The sequence below is a fragment of the Dermochelys coriacea genome, chromosome 1 (assembly GCF_009764565.3).
Source record: "Dermochelys coriacea isolate rDerCor1 chromosome 1, rDerCor1.pri.v4, whole genome shotgun sequence".
Classification (NCBI taxonomy): Eukaryota; Metazoa; Chordata; order Testudines; family Dermochelyidae; genus Dermochelys; species Dermochelys coriacea.
The window spans coordinates 129,698,510-129,719,090 of NC_050068.2; the positions used below are offsets into that span (position 1 = coordinate 129,698,510).

Genomic DNA, 20,581 nt, shown 5'->3' on the forward strand with positions numbered 1-20,581 from the left:
CTCGGCCCCAACCCAGAGCCCACAGCTCCTTCCACACCTCAACCGCCTGCTCCAGCCCAGTGAAAGTGAGTGAGGGTGGGGGAGAGCAAGCGACGGAGAGAGGGGGTCTGGATTGGGTGGGGGCGGGGACTTGGGGAAAGGGCGGGGCAGAGGGCGAGGCAAGGTTGTTTGGGTTTCTATGATTAGACAGTTTGCAATCCTATTTCAGATTAATTTAGCAATCTTGTCATTTCAATTAGGTCAGGTCTATATTGTAATTTTAGTCAGACTATTGTATACCCAGACAATCTCAGATCCCTTTACTACTGTTTGTAGTAAACAGTATGTGCACTTCAGAAAGGTAGGAAAATATCAAATCACCTCTTTTCTCTCCTTATGAAAGCTTCTGCTGTGCCCAGTGTATGGCTTGTTATAGCTGTACAAAGCAACATCTCTCAGTGGCTGCCAGAAGACATTACTTCTAAGAATTTTCACTTATGGTGAGAAGAGGTGGATGAAAAATTTCAAGATATATGTATAAATAAAAAATGTGGATGACATTTTTCACAATATTTTTTAAAAAAATGTGAAGACTTGGTTGGGTTGATGTTTTTCAACAAGATGTAAGACAGTGGAAAGGGATATAGTTTTACAAATCTGAAGAGTTCACTCCAGAGCTAGTGAACCTGAAGCTAGTATTTAAAAATTAAAAATAAACACAGTAAAACATGAAGGTTGGCAATTGCAGTCTCAATTGTTCACTAGGTGTAAAGCTACAAGTATCATGGGTTGGACCCCCCGCCCTCGCCATCCAGAATACCACCTGATGTTCTGGGGTTCCACCGATCCCACCTGTTCCACCTAGGGTGACCAGATGTCCCGATTTTATTGTGACAGTCCCGATATTTGGGGATTTTTCTTATATAGCTCCTATTACACCCCGCCTGCTGTCCCGATTTTTCACACTTGCTATCTGGTCACCCTAGTTCCACCAGCCTGTGTTTCCTCACCCTGTCCTTGCTGTGCCAGGCCCTCAAGCCTTCTCTAGCACACACACACAGGTAAGGCCACACCCAGCTGCAGACACAGACTGAAATCAGCTCTGTATGGGGGGATTCAGCTCAGGACTTTACCCAGCACTCATGCGCACACCTTCTTTGGGGTATAAACCCAAAATTATATTGTCTTGCACTGTATAGAGAGATCTGTACAGCATAAGCTCATTAAAATCGTCCCCTCCCTCAAGGTGGAAGGAGATGTGCACAGCTTTTTGCCCTCCTCCCCCAGATATGAATTGCACAAACTGGGTTTTGAAATAAACAAGAAATAAGTTTATTAACTAAAAAACATTAAATTTTAAGTGAATATAAGGGATTGCAAACAGAACAAAGTAGATTACTGAGCAAATAAAACAAAACATGCAACCCAAGTTTAATTCACTAAAGAAAGAGGTTACAAAATATAATTTCTCACCCTAAATGCTGTTTTTGGCAACTTGCACAGTTTCTGTGTTCCAGTCATTTCTCTTTACAGACTAGACCCCTGTCTCAGCCTGCATTCAGCCCTTGCCTTCCCCAACTTAGTTCCTTTGTCTCTTAAGGTGCTTTCAGCAGTCTTCCTTCTTGGGCGGGGAGGCAATGGAGAAGAGCCCTGATTGACTCACTTCCCAGCCTTAAGTAGGATTTACGTAAGGTGGGAATCCTTTGTTACAAGTAGAAAAATACCAGCAGTATCCAAGATGGTACTCCGTACCTGGTGACATCATAAGATGACTCTGCAGTGTCAAAGCAATATCCCAGGAAGCTCCTCAGGAACGTGGGAGGTTAATATTGTGACGGGTTGGATCACAGAAACTCCCTTGGGGCTGCCAACCGATGTACCAAGACTACTTCTGCCCCTGCTTTCCCTGCCAGCCTTGGACTTCAGCACCTTATCTTGGTAAGCCAGACACGCCAGTCTGCTCCAGCACAGACCCAGGGTCTGAACCACGTATCCCAAAGCTGCAGACTTAATTGAAAGAAAATTAAGAAGTGTTCCTGTCTTTAACACTCAGATGCCCAACTCCAAACCCCAAATAAAACCATTTTACCCTGTATAAAGCGTATACAAGGTAAATTCATAAATTGATCGCCCTCTATAACACTGATAGAGAGATATGCACAGCTGTTCCCCCCCCCGCCCCCAGGTATTAATACATACTCTGGGTTAATTAATACATAAAAAGTGATTTTATTAAATACAGAAAGTAGGATTTAAGAGGTTCCAGGTAGTAACAGACAGAACAAAGTGAATTACGAAACAAAATAAAATAGAACACGCAAGTCTATATCTAAGAAAACTGAATACAGATAAAAACCTCACCCAGTAAGCTTCCTTTTACAGACTAGTCTCCTTCTAGTATGGGTCCAGCAATCACTCACACCCCATGTAGTTACTGTCCTTTGTTCCAGTTTCTTTCAGGTATCCGTGGGGGTGGAGAGGCTATCTCTTGAGCAAGTTGAAGACAAAAGGGAGGGGTCTCCCAGGGGTTTAAATAGACTTTCTTTTGTGGGTGGACACCCCTCCCTCCCCCTGTGTAGAATCCAGCTACAAAATGGAGTTTTGGGGTCGCATGGGCCAGTCACATGTTCATGCATGACTCAGAACTTACAGGTAGCATCCATGGGTCACATGCTACCTTGAACGTCCCGCAGTAGACTACTTATGTGGATTGGAGCATTCCAAGATCCATTGTCCCTGAAGTGCTTCTTGATTGGGCACTTAATTTGCACATTCCTTTCTCAAGAAGCTGACCAAATTCTTTACAAAGGCTACTTAAAAATCAAACGAATACACACCCAATATTCATAACTTTTGAATACAAAAATGATACATGCATACAAATAGGATTAATAGATTCAGTAGATCATAACCTTTACAGAGATATGTTACATAGCATATGTAGCATAAAATATATTCTAGTTATGTCATATATACATTAATAAGCATATTTCCATAAAGCCTTATGGGGGGGCACCGTCACATCTATCTTCGAAGTTCTGTTGTCCTTCTTAAATGACTCATTCAGGCAGATTGCCTGCTGTCTGGTGGGCATTCCCCCAAGTACACACACGGTTGTAATTGTCACATAGTCAATATTCCTAACTTCAAATACAGAAATCATACAGGTATAGGTTTCAGAGTAGCAGCCGTGTTAGTCTGTATTCGCAAAAAGAAAAGGAGTACTTGTGGCACCTTAGAGACTAACAAATTTATTTGAGCATAAGCTTTCGTGAGCTACAGCTCACTTCATCGGATGCATTACAGGTATACAAATTGGATAATCACATTCAGCAAATCATAACTTTTCCAATAGTACCTTCTATGACCCATCTTGCATAAAATATATCTTAGTGTGCCATATTCATATCATAACAATATTTCTGTGAAAAATATGGGGTGTAGCTATGCTATCATGCAGGGAAAAACTCACAATAAATAAAGTTCTAAAAAAATGCTAATGTAATAGATTCTGTTAACTTTATGAATTTCATCAATAATCTAATTTAGGCTTTGCATTTAGTAAGTGGTTCAAGAACACTGTACTGTGTTTTTTCTTCGTCTTGCAGTTTACTTAAGCCCCTTCGTTTTCAGTTTAAACCTATTTTTACCAAAAAAAAAATCCTGGGTTTTACAAGAAGTATTACTCTTTCTCTCCCCTCCCCCCCCATTTTCACCCTACTTTTATATCATTCAACTATATAAAAATAACTTGTTTTATTAGGAAAATACAATACATTGCATGAAATGTATGTATTATGGTAATACATTAGTTTGTGTGTAACAAAGCTTCCTTTTAAAGTAAGGCTATGATTAGTCTGGAAGATATACACAACAAACAACTCTGACGTGCATGCATATCTGAACATAATGATGAATCTCACGCCCACCACATACACATTTCAAGCTGTTAACAGGTAACGGTTTAAAGATTTGACACGCTAAAATGGAAGAAAACGAACTCTCTATCAGAATATGTTTCAGAATACAAGGAAGTATTTGTTTTATTGCGGATTAGAGATTGTTTTCTTAAACTCAAAGGTGGCATTGTGTTTTGAGTTCTGTTTTAGTACTGCAGCAAACCACACTGAATTCCGTTCATCAAAGCATTAATCTACTAAATACTCCCTCCCCCCCGCATCCTTCCATCCACCAATATTCCAATATTTACCAGGAAAAAATATTAATAGTTTTTTTCACTGATTTTCAGCTGTTTGTCTTGTAGTAATAAACACCGATAAATTCCCAGGAAAAAATAAATAAAATAAATACCAAAATGTTTACTCCATTATTGTTAAGGCTATGATTTAGTCATTGGTATTTTTAGTAAAAGTCATGGACAGGTCACAGGCAATAAACAAAAATTCACGGCCGATGACCTGTCCATGATTTGTACTATAAATACCCCTGACTAAATCTTGGGTTATCTGGGGGTCACGTGGTGGTGGTGCTGCTGGGGGGCTGCAGGGGTACTGCTCTGGGGGGAGAGGAGATCGCCCAGGGCACCACTGCTGCTCTGGATGGGGGCGGCCTCAGGCGCCATTGCTGCTCAAGGACCGCTGCTCCAGTGCAGCGCCCAGGACCGCTGCTGCTCCAGAGGTGCCTGGGGCTGCCCAAGCAGCAGCTGGCCTCGGTACTTCCCCAGTTTCTCGGCCAGCCCTGGGGTCAGCCGCACTGGCTGCTGCAAAAATCATGGCAGTCCCAGAAAGTCACAGAATCCTAAATTATTGTCCCTGGAGAAAGGGTATGGTTTTGTAGTCGGAGCGCAGGAATGGGAGCTATTCACTCTGGCACCGGCTTGCTGACATGTCTTTCAACTTGTCTCTCTCTTACTTAGTTTCCTTATATACAATATGAGAAGAAGAATATGTACCTCACAAGCATCTTGTGAAGCTAAATTAATACTTGCAAAGGGCTTTAATATCTCTTGATAGAAGTTACTATCAGTAACTACTAAATAGGAGTATCTTACCCTACTCACAATAGGATGAACATTAAATTGCATCTTGGATTCTCTCCATCCCTGTTTCCTACAGTGTGTTTCTAATTAATTAGAATTGAAAGGCCTATAGTAGTTGATCCAGTACAACTGGAAGGCTTAAACTAAATTGTTTTTCTTAAGCTTATTTTTGCATACATATGGATTATGATAATTTGTTTGCCTTTGTTTCTTTATGTATAATATTATGTATGTGTATATACAGAGAAAAAGAGAGTGATTTTGAAGAAAGATATTGTGTAGTCTTTTTTACACTGTTTTATCTGTAGGGGCTGTATGCCAAGGACAAATGGTTTCTTTTCCTTCCCCCCTCTGTCATTCCTACAGTTAATGGGAGTGGACTTTCCACCCATATAGTGGTGATAAGTGCATGCAGCCAGCTTGTTTGAAATCTGGAGGCAGAAAGTGAAACGCCCGCCGTGAGGTAAAGTATCTTCTTCTAATGTCTCTCCTATGTACTTATACTGTAAGATCTTTGGAACAAGGGACTGCTATATTTTTCAATTTCATGCAGCCATAAACACATTTTTGGCACTTAATACATTAATAATAATAATGTGCCAAAATGTCTTATTTTCCTCAGAAAAGTGAAGCAGTTTATATTTTATAACAAAAAAATAAAGTTGGTTGGTGAAAGACTCTGATAAGCCAAATCTACAAAAGATAATCTAGCAACCATAATGACAAACTAAGATTGTAACATGAGAATGCACTGCGTTAGTACAGTACTGTAATATGCTCTGTAATTTCCTGCCTAGAATGGGTTAAAAAGAACATAAAACGTTGTCTGGCTTCTGAAAACAGTAGGAACCAGTCAGAAAGTTGGTGAGACCCTGAGTTACACCCTTTCCCTGCTCTGCTGCAGTGTGATTTTTTTCCCCTCACCACTCAAACCCTTGTGTGTTCAAAAAAGTGATATTAAAAGAATGTGTAATTTTAATTATAAATTCTGTTTAAAGACTCAAAAGCCGCTGGGCTGCTAAAGAGTTGTAAAATAAGCTTTTTAAGAAACTTGTGGTTTTAAAGTAGCTTTGCGGACTCTGAGTGAGTGTGTTATGTTGTGTAATGAGAGCTAATGCAAGCCCATTGGTTCAGTGGAGGAAATACATGAGACTGAAAAATTTAATTATTTACATTACAGACATACATACATAAAGTTACATAAGATAGCGAAGTTAGACTCTTTCTTCAATAAGCCCATATGCCCTCAGGTTTACTGAGGCTAATGAAAGTTAAGACCATATATTGTGGAGAATATCCATTAATGGAAATAATTGAGACAGAGAACTGGCGTGGGTGCAATAGAGGAGCAGCAATGGAAAGTATGCCCTTCAGTACCCTTGTATTCACACTATTGCAATAATATTTGTACAAAATATGCCTTGTGAGATATCACATGAAAGCCAATAACACACTGGTTACTAATATGATTATAAAATGCATGTGTTAATGATTATATATGAAGTTATGAATTCCCTCTGTATGATGTTACTAAAACAGGCCAGACAGCCTAGCCCAGGTAAAGGTGATAAACAGGTCTGTCATAGACAAACAAATGTGGGTTTATCTCAATTTACGTATTAACAGTAAATAAGGCCATCAAGCTAAACCTGCAGGGGTTATCTAATCCTGAATTCGAAAGACAGAGAATTAACATGTCTCCTGCACCCCAGGGAGACACAGGAGCCTGAATCCCCAGGAGATATTCCTGACTTGTAAGACAAAGACTTTCCCCTTGGGGTTATAAGGAACAGAGAGACATTCCATCTTTACCTTTCACCTTAAGGGGACAAAGAAATCAAGTGATTTGATCTCTGAAAGGGGTTGTGGCCAGGCCAGTTAGTAAAGAACTTGAAAGGAGAGTGGGGATTAAAAAAACATCTTAAGCAAAGACTGTTCTAGCTAGATTAAATTTTAGTCTTTTAGATACTTGTTTTCACTTTTATTTGTTTGTAACCAGCTCTACCTTAATCTCTTTTACTTGGTATCATTTAATCCATGTTGTTTTGTTAATAAACTTGTTTTACTTTTATTATAAACCAATTCAGTGTTGTGTTTAAAGGGAAGGGTGTATTTATCCTGGTTAAATTAACGGAGCAGCAAATTTAATATTTTCTTTGAAGGTATATGGTAGGGGCTGGGCAGTCCAGAGAAACACCTCTGTGGAGCTTGAGGGCTAGAGTTTACTAATTGTTATCTGCTAGGCAGGGTTTGGGCTGGGAGAGTCTTAAGGAGTTTGCTGGTAAGGAAGACAGACTGGTGTGGTAGGCTTTGGCTACACTTACACGTTATACCGCAATAAAGCCTCCCAGAGCACTCTACCTTACTCCCCGTCCACACTGGCAAGACATGTAGAGCGCTCTGACTCCCTGGCTGGAGCTCTCCTGGTACTCCACTTCCCCGAGAGGATTAACAGCTGTTGCGCATTGGCTGAGACGCTCCAGCTCCAGTGTAAACGGGGAGTAACGTTATTACACACTGATTGACCTCCGGAAACTCCCCATAATCCTTTTAACTGAAGCGTCCTCTCTTGTTTTGTTGTGAACTCCGGATGCAGAAGTGCCATTTCATAGGTCTGTTTTGGGGGCTGCTTATCAAAAAAACAAACACAGCTACTCTTTGCTTTGAATGAGTGAGAGGCAGGCAGGGGGGCTCCGTTTGGAGTGCCGACAGCTAATGTTTGCTTGAAGAGAGAGGCGGCGTGGGGGCAGGGGAGGGGCGTTGGGGTCTGTTTCGGTGAGCGGCTGCTTAGCTCGTCTATGAGAAAAAAAGAAACAGCTGCCATTTGCTTTCAGTGAGTGAGAGAGAGGCGGGGGAGGAAGGGGGGTCTGTACTTACAAGACAGCACGCTGACACACTATCAGCACCCCAGAACCCCACTCTCTCTCCCCCCATGCTCCCTGTCACACTCCATCTCCCCCCCCATTTGAAAAGAACGTTGCAGCCACTTCATTGGTGGGATAGCTGCCTATAATGCACCGCTCCCAATGCTGCTGCAAATGTGGCCGCGACAATGCGCTGGCAGTTGTCAGTGTGGACAGACTGCAGCGCTTTTCCTACTCAGCTGTACGAAGGCGGGTTTAACTCACAGCGCTGTACTTCTGTAAGTGTAGCCAAGGCCGTAGTTTAATCACCAGCAAAACTCATTCTTGCTGACGCAGAGAGGTAACTAGTGGCTCGCTCCTCTGGGTATCCCCAGCAGCATGATACAGAAAGGAGCAGAGCTTTTACGCATTAGTTATTTGTTTTTGTTATTTTAATTCGGATTTTTTTTTCAACAAGAAACCTCCCCAACAAACTGTCCTTAACTATAATAACCAAGGTGGGGAAAGTCCTTTAAATCTTTTTTATAGCAAATTCTTATGATGCATTGTCTTCAGGCAAAACTTAAACTAAGATAGATCTTCAGTTTGTGTATATATAATTACACATGCACGTGTGATTTTTCACCTCTTTTTACTAAACTTTTTTATGTATTGTTTATCTTTGTAAAAATAATGATAGCAACAGTAAAACATACAGCTGTTAACACTTGTGCTTCAGCCAAAAGGAGAAAAAAAACTCTCACGATTTTATCATGAGTCTCTTGGTATTTGATGTTTTACTTATTAGCCCAGCTCTTGATGTCATTTGAATATATGAGACACTCATCTCAGCTTTCTTTCTTTCTTTCTTTCTTGTAAGACTCTAGCACAAATGGTTGCAGAGAGAGGCTGGAAAAACACTAACAGTTCAAATCCTAGAAGACAATTAAAAAGACACCAAAAATACTATTTTTAAAAATCCTGTGATTTTGGGGCCTGACTCATGATTTTTGAGTGATTAGGGCTGGCAATACAAAAGATATAAAACTCAGAATTTAGTTATATAAATTACAGCCAACTGTCTCTTCTATTAAGTTAAGCTTTCCTGTTCCCTTCCTCAAATTTTATACATTTAGGGCTATATTTTCAACAGCTTTGTATATCTAAATTGGGAGTTTGTGCACCTGAAATCAGAGCTTTTAGAGCATTTTCAAAGAGTGCAGGGAAATAGCTAGTGAATTACATCCAGCAAAAATTGGCTCTGCCTAGATGGGTGTACCCAGAAATATGTGCCCTCCATGGAATTTTCACAGGGTTGCACCAAGGGGCATCGTTTCTGAAAAAATTGGGAGGGAGGGCAAACTTTTTGTCAGCATATAAAACATTCTGTGGCCCAAAGAGCATCATAAATGAGAAAAACTAGGCAGTTAATGCTTTCCTAATGACCACGTCCAAAGTCAGAGAAGGGGGAAAGATGTAAGGCAGACAGTGGAAGACATTATAGATCATTTAGACTTATGAAAAGATGGGTGAGGGGAACCATAGTCAAGGGAAAAGGTCAGTATCCATCCATAAAAAGAAAAGGAGTACTTGTGGCACCCAAATGCAAACAGATGGACATCATACCGAAAGGACTGAAGGTAAAAAATCCATTAATTTGTTAGTCTCTAAGGTGCCACAAGTACTCTTTTTCTTTTTGCGAATACAGACTAACATGGCTGCTACTCTGAAACCTATCCATCCATAGCATCTGGATATACCTGGACATAATTGTAAAGGCTCAAATATGCTATTCCTCAGATTATGTCCATGACAACTGCCACCAACTCAAACAAGCTCCCCTGCATTACCTATTTGGTCCAGCTGTTTAACATGCACAAACCAGACAGAACATCCCATCACTTGGAAATGGGGCATGGTCACTGGGCACATACTCATAGCACATATTTGGGCCAAGTCAAACTGAGACAAGAGAAGGAAAGAAATGTGTGAGGTCATTCTGACCACATAGAATGACATGTGAAGCTGTAAAATGATTCATTAAGGAGAATCAGAGGCCCATCCTATAAACATTATTGAAGAATCGGTAAAAGTAGTGGTCTAACCAGGTTGAAAGTTTATGAAATTTTCAAAATTATGGCATAAACAAAAAAAATACTGTCTTAAAAATATGTTCTGTCCAGCTCTATTATTTGCAGAGTGTTAGCAGGATGCAAGCTGCAGGGTAGACGCAAACTGCCTGAATACTTTTAAAGATATTAGCAAAACTCCATTAACTAAGCTAGTCAAACTACTATTGCTGCAGTAATCCCCCCCTACCCCCCACACACACACACACACACACACACACACACACACACACACACACACACAATTTAAAAAAGTACATATCATGACCAGTAGAAACTACCTAATGATCCCCACTATTAAGGAATTCTGTTTAATTAAAAGTGGGAGAAAGTCAGTAAAATGGAAAGGTTTTTCTTCCTCTTACTGCTCTGGTCTATGATTATAAAATTTGCAGATTACATCAAGGTGGTAGGGGTTGAAAGCACTTTGGAGGACAGGATTAGAATTCAAAATAACCTTGACAAATTGGAGAATTAATCTCAAGTCAACAAGATGAAATTCAATAAAGACAAGTTTCAGAGTAGCAGCCGTGTCAGTCTGTATTTGCAAAAAGAAAAGGAGTACTTGTGGCACCTTAGCGACTAACAAATTTATTTGAGCATAAGCTTTCATGAGCTACAGCTCACTTCATCGGATGCATTCAGTGAAAAATACAGTGGGGAGATTTATATACACAAAGTCACAAAGTTCAGCCACTAGGTTAGCCATGACATTATCGGGGATACTGTTCCTGATGGCTTGTAGTCCATCTTTGTGTGGAATGTTGGTGTAGAGGGCTTCTGCATCCATAGTGGCCAGATGGTGTTTTTAGGAAGATCACCGATGGATTGTAGTTTCCTTAGGAAGTCAGTGGTGTCTCAAAGATAGCTGGGAGTGCTGGTAGCGTAGGGCCTCAGGAGGGAGTCTACATAGCCCGACAATCCTGCTGTCAGGGTGCCAATGCCTGAGATGATGGGGTGTCCAGGATTTCCAGGTTTATGGATCTTTGTGACTTTGTCCTCAGCCATAACTATTTCACATTTGTGGACAATGTATACCTTCAAATCAGCGGCACTGCGATGGGTACCCGCATGGCCCCACAGTATGCTAACATTTTTATGGCTGACTTAGAACAACGCTTCCTCAGCTCTCGTCTCCTAGTGCCCGTACTCTACTTGCGCTACATTGATGACATCTTCATCATCTGGACCCATGGAAAAGAAGTCCTTGAGGAATTCCACCATGATTTCATCAATTTCCATCCCACCATGAACCTCAGCCTGGACCAGTCCACACAAGAGATCCACTTCCTGGACACTACGGTGCTAATAAGCGATGGTCACATAAACATCACCTTATACCGGAAACCTACTGATCACTATTCCTACCTACATGCCTCCAGCTTTCACCCAGATCACACCACACGATCCATTGTCTACAGCCAACCTCTATGATACAACCGCATTTGCTCCAACCCCTCAGACAGAGACAAACTCCTACAAGATCTCTATCAAGCATTCTTACAATTACAATACGCACCACCTGCTGAAGTGAAGAAACAGATTGACAGAGCCAGAAGAGTACCCAGAAGTCACCTATTACAGGACAAGCCCAACAAAGGAAATAACAGAACGCCACTAGCCATCACCTTCAGCCCCCAACTAAAACCTCTCCAACGCATCATCAAGGATCTACAACCTATCCTGAAGGACGACCCATCACTCTCACAGATCTTGGGAGACAGACCAGTCCTTGCTTACAGACAGCTCCCCAACCTGAAGCAAATACTCACCAGCAACCACATACCACACAACAGAACCACTAACCCAGGAACCTATCCTTGCAACAGAGCCCGTTGCCAACTCTGTCCACATACCTATTCAGGGGATACCATCATAGGGCCTAATCACATCAGCCACACTATCAGAGGCTCCTTCACCTGCGCATCTACCAATGTGATATATGCCATCATGTGCCAGCAATGCCCCTCTGCCATGTACATTGGCCAAACTGGACAGTCTCTACATAAAAGAATGAATGGACACAAATCAGACTTCAAGAATTATAACATTCAAAAACCAGTTGGAGAACACTTCAATCTCTCCGGTCACTTGATTACAGACCTGAGAGTGGCTATTCTTCAACAAAAAAATTTCAAAAACAGACTCCAACGAGAGACTGCTGAATTGGAATTAATTTGCAAACTGGATACAATTAACTTGGGCTTGAATAGAGACTGGGAGTGGATGGGTCATTACACAAAGTAAAACTATTTCCCCATGTTATTTTCCCCCACCCCCCACTGTTCCTCAGACGTTCTTGTCAACTGCTGGAAATGGCCCACCTTGATTATCACCATGAAAGGTTTTCTTCCTCCCCCCGCCCTCCCCCACCTGCTGGTAATAGCTCATCTTAAGTGATCAGTCTCCTTACAGTGTATGATAAAACCCATTGTTTCATGTTCTCTGTATGTGTATATAAATCTCCCCACTGTATTTTCCACTGAATGCATCTGATGAAGTGAGTTGTAGCTCACGAAAGCTTATGCTCAAATAAATTTGTTAGTCCCTAAGGTGCCACAAGTACTCCTTTCCTTTTTGCGAATAAAGACAAGTGTAAGGTACTTCACTTTGGAAAGAAAACTCAAATGCACAGCTACTAAATGGGCAATAGATGGCTAGGTGGTAGTACTATTGAAAAGGATCTGGGGGTTATAGTGGATCACACATTGAATATGAGTCAACACTTTGATGCAGTTGCGAAAGAGACTAATCATTCTGGGATGTATTAACAGGAGTGTTGTATGTAAGACACAGAACATGATTGCCCTGCTCTACTCAGCACAGGAGAGACCTCAGCTAGAGCAGTGGTTCTCAACCAGGGGTATGCGTACCCATCGGGGTATGCAGAGGTCTTCCAATGGGTACATTAATTCGCCCAGATATTTGCCTAGTTTTACAGCAAGATACAGGAAAAAGTACCAGCAAAGTCAGTACAAACTAAAATTTCATACAGACAATGACTTGTTTATTTTGCTCTGTATACTATAAACTGAAATGTAAGTACAATATTTATATTCCAATTGATTTATTTTGTAATTATATGAGGAAAATAAGCCATTTTTCAGTAATAGTGTGCTGTGACACTTTTATATTTTTATGTCTGATTTTGTATCTAAGTAATTTTTAAGTGAGGTATAACTTGGAGGTATGCAAGACAAATTAGACTCCTGAAAGGGGTACAGTAATCTGGAATGGTTGAGAACCACTGAGCTAGAGGTCTGTGTTCAGTTCTGAGAGCCACATTTTAGGGAAAATGTGGACAAATTGGAGAGAATCATGTGGAAAGCAACAAATTACTGAAAGGTTTGAAAACCTGATCTATGAGGAAAGGTTTTAAAAAACTGGGGATGTTTAGTCTTGAGAAAAGAATGCTGAGTGGGGATCAGATAACAGTCTTCAAATATGTTATCGGCTGCTATAAAGAGAACAGCAGATCACTTTTTCTCCATGTCCATTGAAGATAGGAAAAGAATAGGTTTAATCTACAGCACAGAGATTTATATTAGATATTAGGAAAAAAATTTCTAACGATAAGGTTATTTAAGGTCTGGAATAGAGTTACAAGAGAGATTGTGGAATCCCATTCATTGGAACTTTTTTAAGAACAGGTGGAACAACCACCTGTCTGTGCTGATCTATGTTTATTGGTCGTACCTTAGCTTGGAGTGCTGGACTTGATGACCTCTTGAGGGTCTTTCCAGTCCAACTTTTCAGTGATTCTATGATCACCCCTGCACTTGATTGCAGCCAAATGGAGACAGAGGACTTGTCTTGACAGCTAAAAATGGTTTATATTTTACCCTGGAATAACTAATACATCTGAGCAATACTGAAATGAAAACACAGTTAAGATTAGGCATTTTAGTTTTACTGCAGGGTAAACTTGCCAACATCAACCCAGAGGGGTTATAGGTAGGGCCCTACCAAATTCACGTTCATGAAAAACACGTCACTGACCATGAAATCTGGTCCTTTGTGTGCTTTTACCCTATACTATAAAGATTTCATGGGGGAGCATTTGTCAAATTGGGGGTCCTGACCCAAAAGGGAGTTGTAGTGGGGTCACAAGATTATTCTAGGGGGCTCTGAAGCCAGCGCCGCCGCCAGCAGCTCTGCAGAAGTAATGATAGCATTATCGCAACTTCCACTACAATAACCTTGCGACTCCCACCACAACTCCTTTTTGGGTTAGGACCCCTACAATTACAACACCATGAAATTTCAGATTTAAATAGCTAAAATCATGAAATGTATTATTTTTTAAATCCTATTACCATGAAATTGACCAAAATGGACTGTGAATTCAGTAGGGTTCTAATTATATGGCAGTTTACCTCATGGTTTACCTCATGGTGAAACTAGATGCCTAGTCTTCTCTGTATTTTTACCTCAAGATAGTTACTCCCAGGTTTAAAAAAAAACACCTTTTTTAGCAGTGGGGACCAGGGCAGATACAGAAGTACTGGTTAAAAGGAGATTAAAGGCCATCATACAATAGGAGTTACATAAAAGTGGCACTCATAAGAAGAGCCCCATCCACAATTAATGCTAGAAAAGATAAAAGGATGTCAGAAGCTGAACAGCATGGGAGTAATAATGCTGGAAATTGTAAGTAGGACCTGTACAGGGATGTGGACTTTCTCCTAGATAGATCTGAAGACTTAGAAAATAGGAGTACTCTCTTGAACATAGCTGGTGTCCCTGAGGACACAGAAAGAAGGTGAAAATATAATTTCCTTTGTCCAAAATTCATTTAAGGATATTTTGAAAAAGGATACAAATTCCCTAGTTGTTGAATTCAAACACACCCACAGAGTGCTTCTGTCCAGATAATGAGACCCCAAGAGCAATTATTGAGAAACTGCTCAGCTTCCAGAAAAAAAAATACTAAGGGAGAGCAAGACAATGGAAAAGGTGTCTTTTCAGAACAGTCAGGTTTTTTTTTCCCCTATGCCTAGGCTTTGGTGTAGAAACATTCAGAAGAAAAGGAAGTGAAATAAATATAATGATGATCTAATGAAAAACGAGGCTTGTCATGCTGTGTGGGACCCTATCAAGTTAACCTTTATTTGTTAAGGGAGGACACAGTTTCTTAACACTCCTCAGGAATTTAAAGATTTCCTGCATTCTCCACCTAACTTCCTAAAAGAAAACACAGACACAAGCAGCTGGATTTCTACCTATAAGTGCCACAAAAAACACCTGACACATCATGGCTTGGATTTCAGTTTTTCTGTATTGTTCTAACTAAAGAGCCTTTGTCTACATTGTTTATTCAAGACTCATTTCTATCAGGTTCTGTAGAACATATTTGGCCTCCTCTTGTATCTTCAGCAGATTTTTGTTTTCTTTTTTTTTTTTTTTAACTTGCAGAATGCATTCCTATTTCAGAGATCATTCTTTTTAATACTTGGTTGTTGTCTAATCCTATTATGTTTCAGTTGTGTCCTCAAATGTTTTGTCTCGTTAAACATGTTCATAATTCATTCTTTTCCTTGACGTTAAAGGGAGTAACTTGATGGTTCCTACTGTGCATTTACTGAAACTTATTTTTCTCTAAAATATGATTATTCTATTAGAAGCTGACAAAACTCAGTTAATATCCAAGCATTCCAGTTTTTGTTTTTTAATGGTTTTGCCCCTCTCCTGGCACACCTTCAGGATATTTTTCTCCTTTGCTATGATACATTTTACAAGCAACCTTTTCCATATAAGCTCTGTGTAGTTCTTCAGTCTTTTTTTCTGTGTGCATATGTTTTTTTTTTTTTTTTTTTTTTTAAAGGTGTGTAAAAAAACCTATATTTCCTTCCTATTTGGATATTCTCCATAATGTAAGGCCACGACCATCCGTTTCCAAAAATAGTTTCCATTACTCATGGCTGACTTTCAGGATTCTTCATGGTTTTATGTGCTATTTATGGGCCCTGTCCTGATGCAACACGAGTAACTTTACACATGTGCATAGTGGTTTGCAGGATGGTTTCCATAGTTCTTTAAATGTTAATAGCATGAACTAACCTATTTTTAAAAAATACAAGAATATAATATCAGGAGACCTACAACTGTGGTCTTCACAGACCCCAAAGACTACCTAAGAGCAGTTGTGACCAAGGATCATGAAAACCTAAGAGTTTTGTTTTGACAGAGTTTCAGTCCTTTTCATTGACTTGCATTTTGAAGACTTTCTCTGCAATGAAAAAGGCTAGAAACCTTTTTTTAAATGAATGTTGGGATTAGCATTCGGAGGGATGGGCTCATTGGCCATGGGCTCTTCAGACCACCAAAGCCAGCTCTGTATTTTAGCCCTCTACCTTCCATTCTGCCCTAAGTGGCTGTTCTGTTATGGACTTGGTAGAATTTAGAAACACAATAAACTTTATTATCTAAAATTAGACATTTTTCCTTAAGGGTTTTCTAAACATCTCACTATGTTCGTTTTTGCTGATGTGGATGTTGGAATGGAGGCTGCTTCATTTTTCCCTCATCTCTGTTCCATCAACATTTAAGGATGGGTTATTATTTTAATAAACAAAAAATTGTGCTGAGATGCACCTTCTTGGAACCCCCATAAAGCGTTTAACAGAGATGGGCACAAACCAAGACCATTGATCTACACCCTCAAGATTTCTTTTCTGTCATAATGTATGTGTTTTGAGGAAATTGACATGACCTAGCCATTTTAGAGTGACATCATGATCAATTTTTGAGAATTTGGATCTTCTGGAAGCATCAGGTCTTTGAACATATTTGATTAAATTGCAGTTTGCTGCTTCTGGTGGAACAAACAGCGTGTTTTTGCATCATGTTACATGAGACTTCTGTGTCACAATGGGAGAAAGCCTCTTGACTCTAATTCTTAATGACTTAGGACCAGATCTTCAAAGGTATTTGAACACCTACAGATGCAAATAGGTGATCAGTGAGATTTTCAGGTTAGACACCCAACTACCATTGAAATTAATTTTACAGAGGCCCCAGAACATAATTACCCCACCCTAAACAGAAGTAATCAATTCCCCTGTTAGGAGCCACATAACAGTTATGAGGCAATGCTCAGCTAATAGGGACAGGAAAGGAGGCTTCATTCATTCAGACATGTCCCTCCCTTCTATTCATCCTGCCTCCTCAAGTATGCTCTATAGTTGTGGGAGGGGGTACAACCCTGCATCTGTCCATCCCTCCCAAACCAGTTGGAAGAAAGCTATGGGGAGGGTGAGTGGAGGAAAAGGAGAAACACACGTTACCAGCTTTGCCCATTACTTTGGGGTACGCTCATGTATTAGGTTTCAGAGTAGCAGCCGTGTTAGTCTGTATTTGCAAAAAGAAAAGGAGTACTTGTGGCAGGTTAGAGACTAACAAATTTATTTGAGCATAAACTTTCGTGAGCTACAGAGCTGTAGCTCACGAAAGCTTATGCTCAAATAAATTTGTTAGTAGCTCATGGAAGCTTATGCTCAAATAAATATGTTAGTCTCTAAGGTGCCACAAGTACTCCTTTTCATTTATTAGGGTTACTTTACTGGGATGGGGGGGTTCTGTACTTCTGTCAATGTACTGCTTGTGTCACTTGTGTGCTCATATGAACCTCTACTTCTCCCTGCTGCAAGTCCCCTCCCAATGAAGCTATTCTGCAGAACCTAGGTTCCCCAGGGCTCAGTTCTTCAGCCCCAGAATCAGACGAACACACACACGCTCTAGCAGAGCGCATCTGAGAGGACTGGGTCAATCAGCACTCCTAAGCTGACCCCTTATATGTCCCTGAACTCAGTAGGCTGGATCAAACAGCACCTCCAAGCTGTCACCCTCATATGCCTTGGGCACCGCACCACAATAGAGTACACCTTAGCAGGCTGAGTTGAGCAGCACTTTCAATCTGCCACCCTCTTATGTCCCAGGTTCAGCACGTCTCTATCCCCACTTTCACGTTACAATTATTCTGGTAGTAACCCACTTGATGAGCAAACCCCACAGGATTTTTGGGTGCTGCGGGGATCTTTAGCTTAGGTACGAGGAGAGTTGCTGCAGAGCGAATGAGGAAACCAAAAAAAATCCATGGGGGCAGAGGAGAGAGTGAGAAAGAGAAGCAACCAGCTTAAACATTACAGTTATTTATTGCCAGGTAATAACCATAGGGGAGCCAAACAAACAAAACAGTGATAATATTAAATCTAACTTAAATTTGATTATAAAAGTCAAGTTTAGAAAACTATAACTGATCACACAAGTCAGCGTCAGAAGGCTATGTCTAGAGAGAGAGCGAGAGAGCTGGGTTCTCACCACTCCATGAAGCTTGAATCGATCAGGGGTCCCAGGTGATGGTGGTAGCTCAGGGTCCTGAGTGCTGGAGACAGCAGAGCCCTCAGTGATCGTGATCAGTCAGGAGAAGATGAAGTCCCAATAGAACTGATGCAGATTTTGAATCCAGGCATCAGAAGACTTACTTGAGCATAGGTAGGGGTTTTTTGTAGAGAAACAACAATGGTTCAAGGGAGAACACTAGATTTGTTTATGTGTGAACAAGAGAGTATATCAAAGTTGTTTTGTTCAAGCTAGACCATGGGAGCTGATCATTCCTGGCTTTGGGTGGTGTTCTTTGGAGGGAGCTCACAATACAATTAGGGAGCTTTACTATTTTGGATACCAATAAAGGCTTTATTACTAGAATTGGTCTGATAACTACTGAGCTGGGTGTGTGCAGGCATGGGTTCATTAACATCTGGAGCAGAGATCCCCCCATCATGCAGTGCTTCCCTGCTTTTCTGGTCCCAGAATTCCATTCGGTTCTTACCTTGGAATCTCTGTTCTCCATTCTATATGCTAATGGAGATGCCTTCTTGTCCCATTTTCTATGCAAATGGGGCTAGGGGAGTTTCATGGCATACCCTCCACCTGCCCTAGGCGGGGGGCATGAGCAGCCCTCCACCCAGTGTCCCAGCCCCTCGCCCAGGGCAAGAGACTCAGGCTTCCCACAGCTGCCAGTGCAGCTCTCCCTGACCAGGCTCCGGCCAGGTAAGGGGACAGTTTGAAGCCGCAGCCCAGCCACGGTAAGAGCCAGGCTGGCAGCTGTGGGGATCCGTGATGGACCCTTCACCTGCCCTGGGCATGGGACCCAAGCAGACCCCGTCCCTTCTCCCCAGGCCCTCTGCCCGTCTGCTCTTACCATCAGAGCCCTTTGTATCCACATCTGCGCTGGTATCCACAGAAAGGGTCTGCAGATATAAAGTCGATACAGATTTGCAGGGCTCTAGAGATTGGGGCACGCTGCTGTGGGGGAGTATGGGGGCCAACAGAACCCCTAGTGGGTGAGGAGAGATTGTTTGGGGGAGTTTCAGAGAGTCTCTGAAATAGAGAGGGATGGGAGGATGGTACCCAGGGAGCTTGTGGAGTGGAGTGGAGAAATTCAAGATGGATACAGTGTATGCAATAAGCGGTGCTTACAGAAGTTACAAAGTGTGTGCCTTTTCTAGTATACATATATTGATTCATGAGTTCACTGGACTTTAATAATATATAATAATTCTTATTAAATAAGGATTGGGAAGGTGGGAACTGCTTTTTTTTTAAATACAAAGAACATAGCCTATTATTAGAGAGTTGAAAAAGCAGAGGCTCTAGAGTGAAATAGAAATAGAATAGCAACGTTCTTTGTACAGTGTCAGAAGACAATGACTATGGTTCTTTACTTGTCATGTGACGTAGCAAAAGATGCAGCAGACATGGCTATCTGTAAAGAATGAATAAACTTTAATATCAGAAATTAATAATAATAATAATAATATACAGTATGGTCCTACTATTCTGTTTTGTTGTTATTCCAAAGCTTACATTTTTGTTTTTTTCCAATACACAGTGAGGAATTTTGTTTTTGCAGAATCATCTGGATTAAGTGTATTTTGGTTATAGTGACATCTTTTTTGTGTCTGTTAGAACTTCATATTGAAATACTAGCACCCTATTAAACCAGTTAAAATAACTTTTGGCATGGTATTCATGTATATCACAGAATATTTTTGAAGTGAGTATCTTTAAATGTTGTTTGTTTTAGCAAACCTCCCAGTAGAAAGCATGTGACAACATTTTATCGGAGAATTCTGCAGATTTCTATATGAAAGGAATAGTTTAGAGATAAATCACTTAAACTGAATAAAACTGTAGGGAGATTGTGTGTGTGAAGGGTTTTTTGTAGCAATTGTAGCGACAGCTGCTGCATGTTCCTATAATAATCAAGTTGATGACAAGGAGCTAATTGGTGAGAAAACTGGGCACATTTCTAGTTTTGTTAAGAGAAACAGGACAAATCTTTAGCTTCTACATGAGGTGTCAAAATATATTGTGCAGAAGACAGAACATTTGTAATGAAAAGAAATGTTTGGTAGATCCATATGCAGTAAAAACAGCTATACATATGCATTTCTATATATTAGAGTTTATTAGAAAAAAGGATTTCTGTGTGTGAAATGAAATCTATAATTCTGAAAGCAGTAACATGAATTATGAAGGAAGGTAACATTAAGATGGGTACTGTTTTTTAAAAAAAATGTAAAAATTATATTTGGATGAATTATTTTTTTAACTATTTGAAATTCTTA

At 40.6% G+C, this 20,581-nt stretch overlaps 1 protein-coding gene across 6 annotated transcripts in view; it reads left to right on the forward strand.

Annotated features, from left to right (window-relative positions):
- The window catches only part of STS (steroid sulfatase), a 168,088-nt gene that overhangs the window by 11,678 nt on the left and 135,829 nt on the right, over positions 1-20,581 (forward strand). For 5 of the 6 annotated variants that reach the window (XM_043499407.1, XM_043499343.1, XM_043499376.1 and 2 more), the window contains exon 2: positions 5,345-5,441. The exons of the other annotated variant lie outside the window; for it this stretch is intronic. The gene's annotated coding sequence lies outside the window, so the exon portion shown is untranslated. The remainder of the gene's footprint in view (positions 1-5,344; positions 5,442-20,581) is intronic. 6 annotated transcript variants of the gene reach the window in all.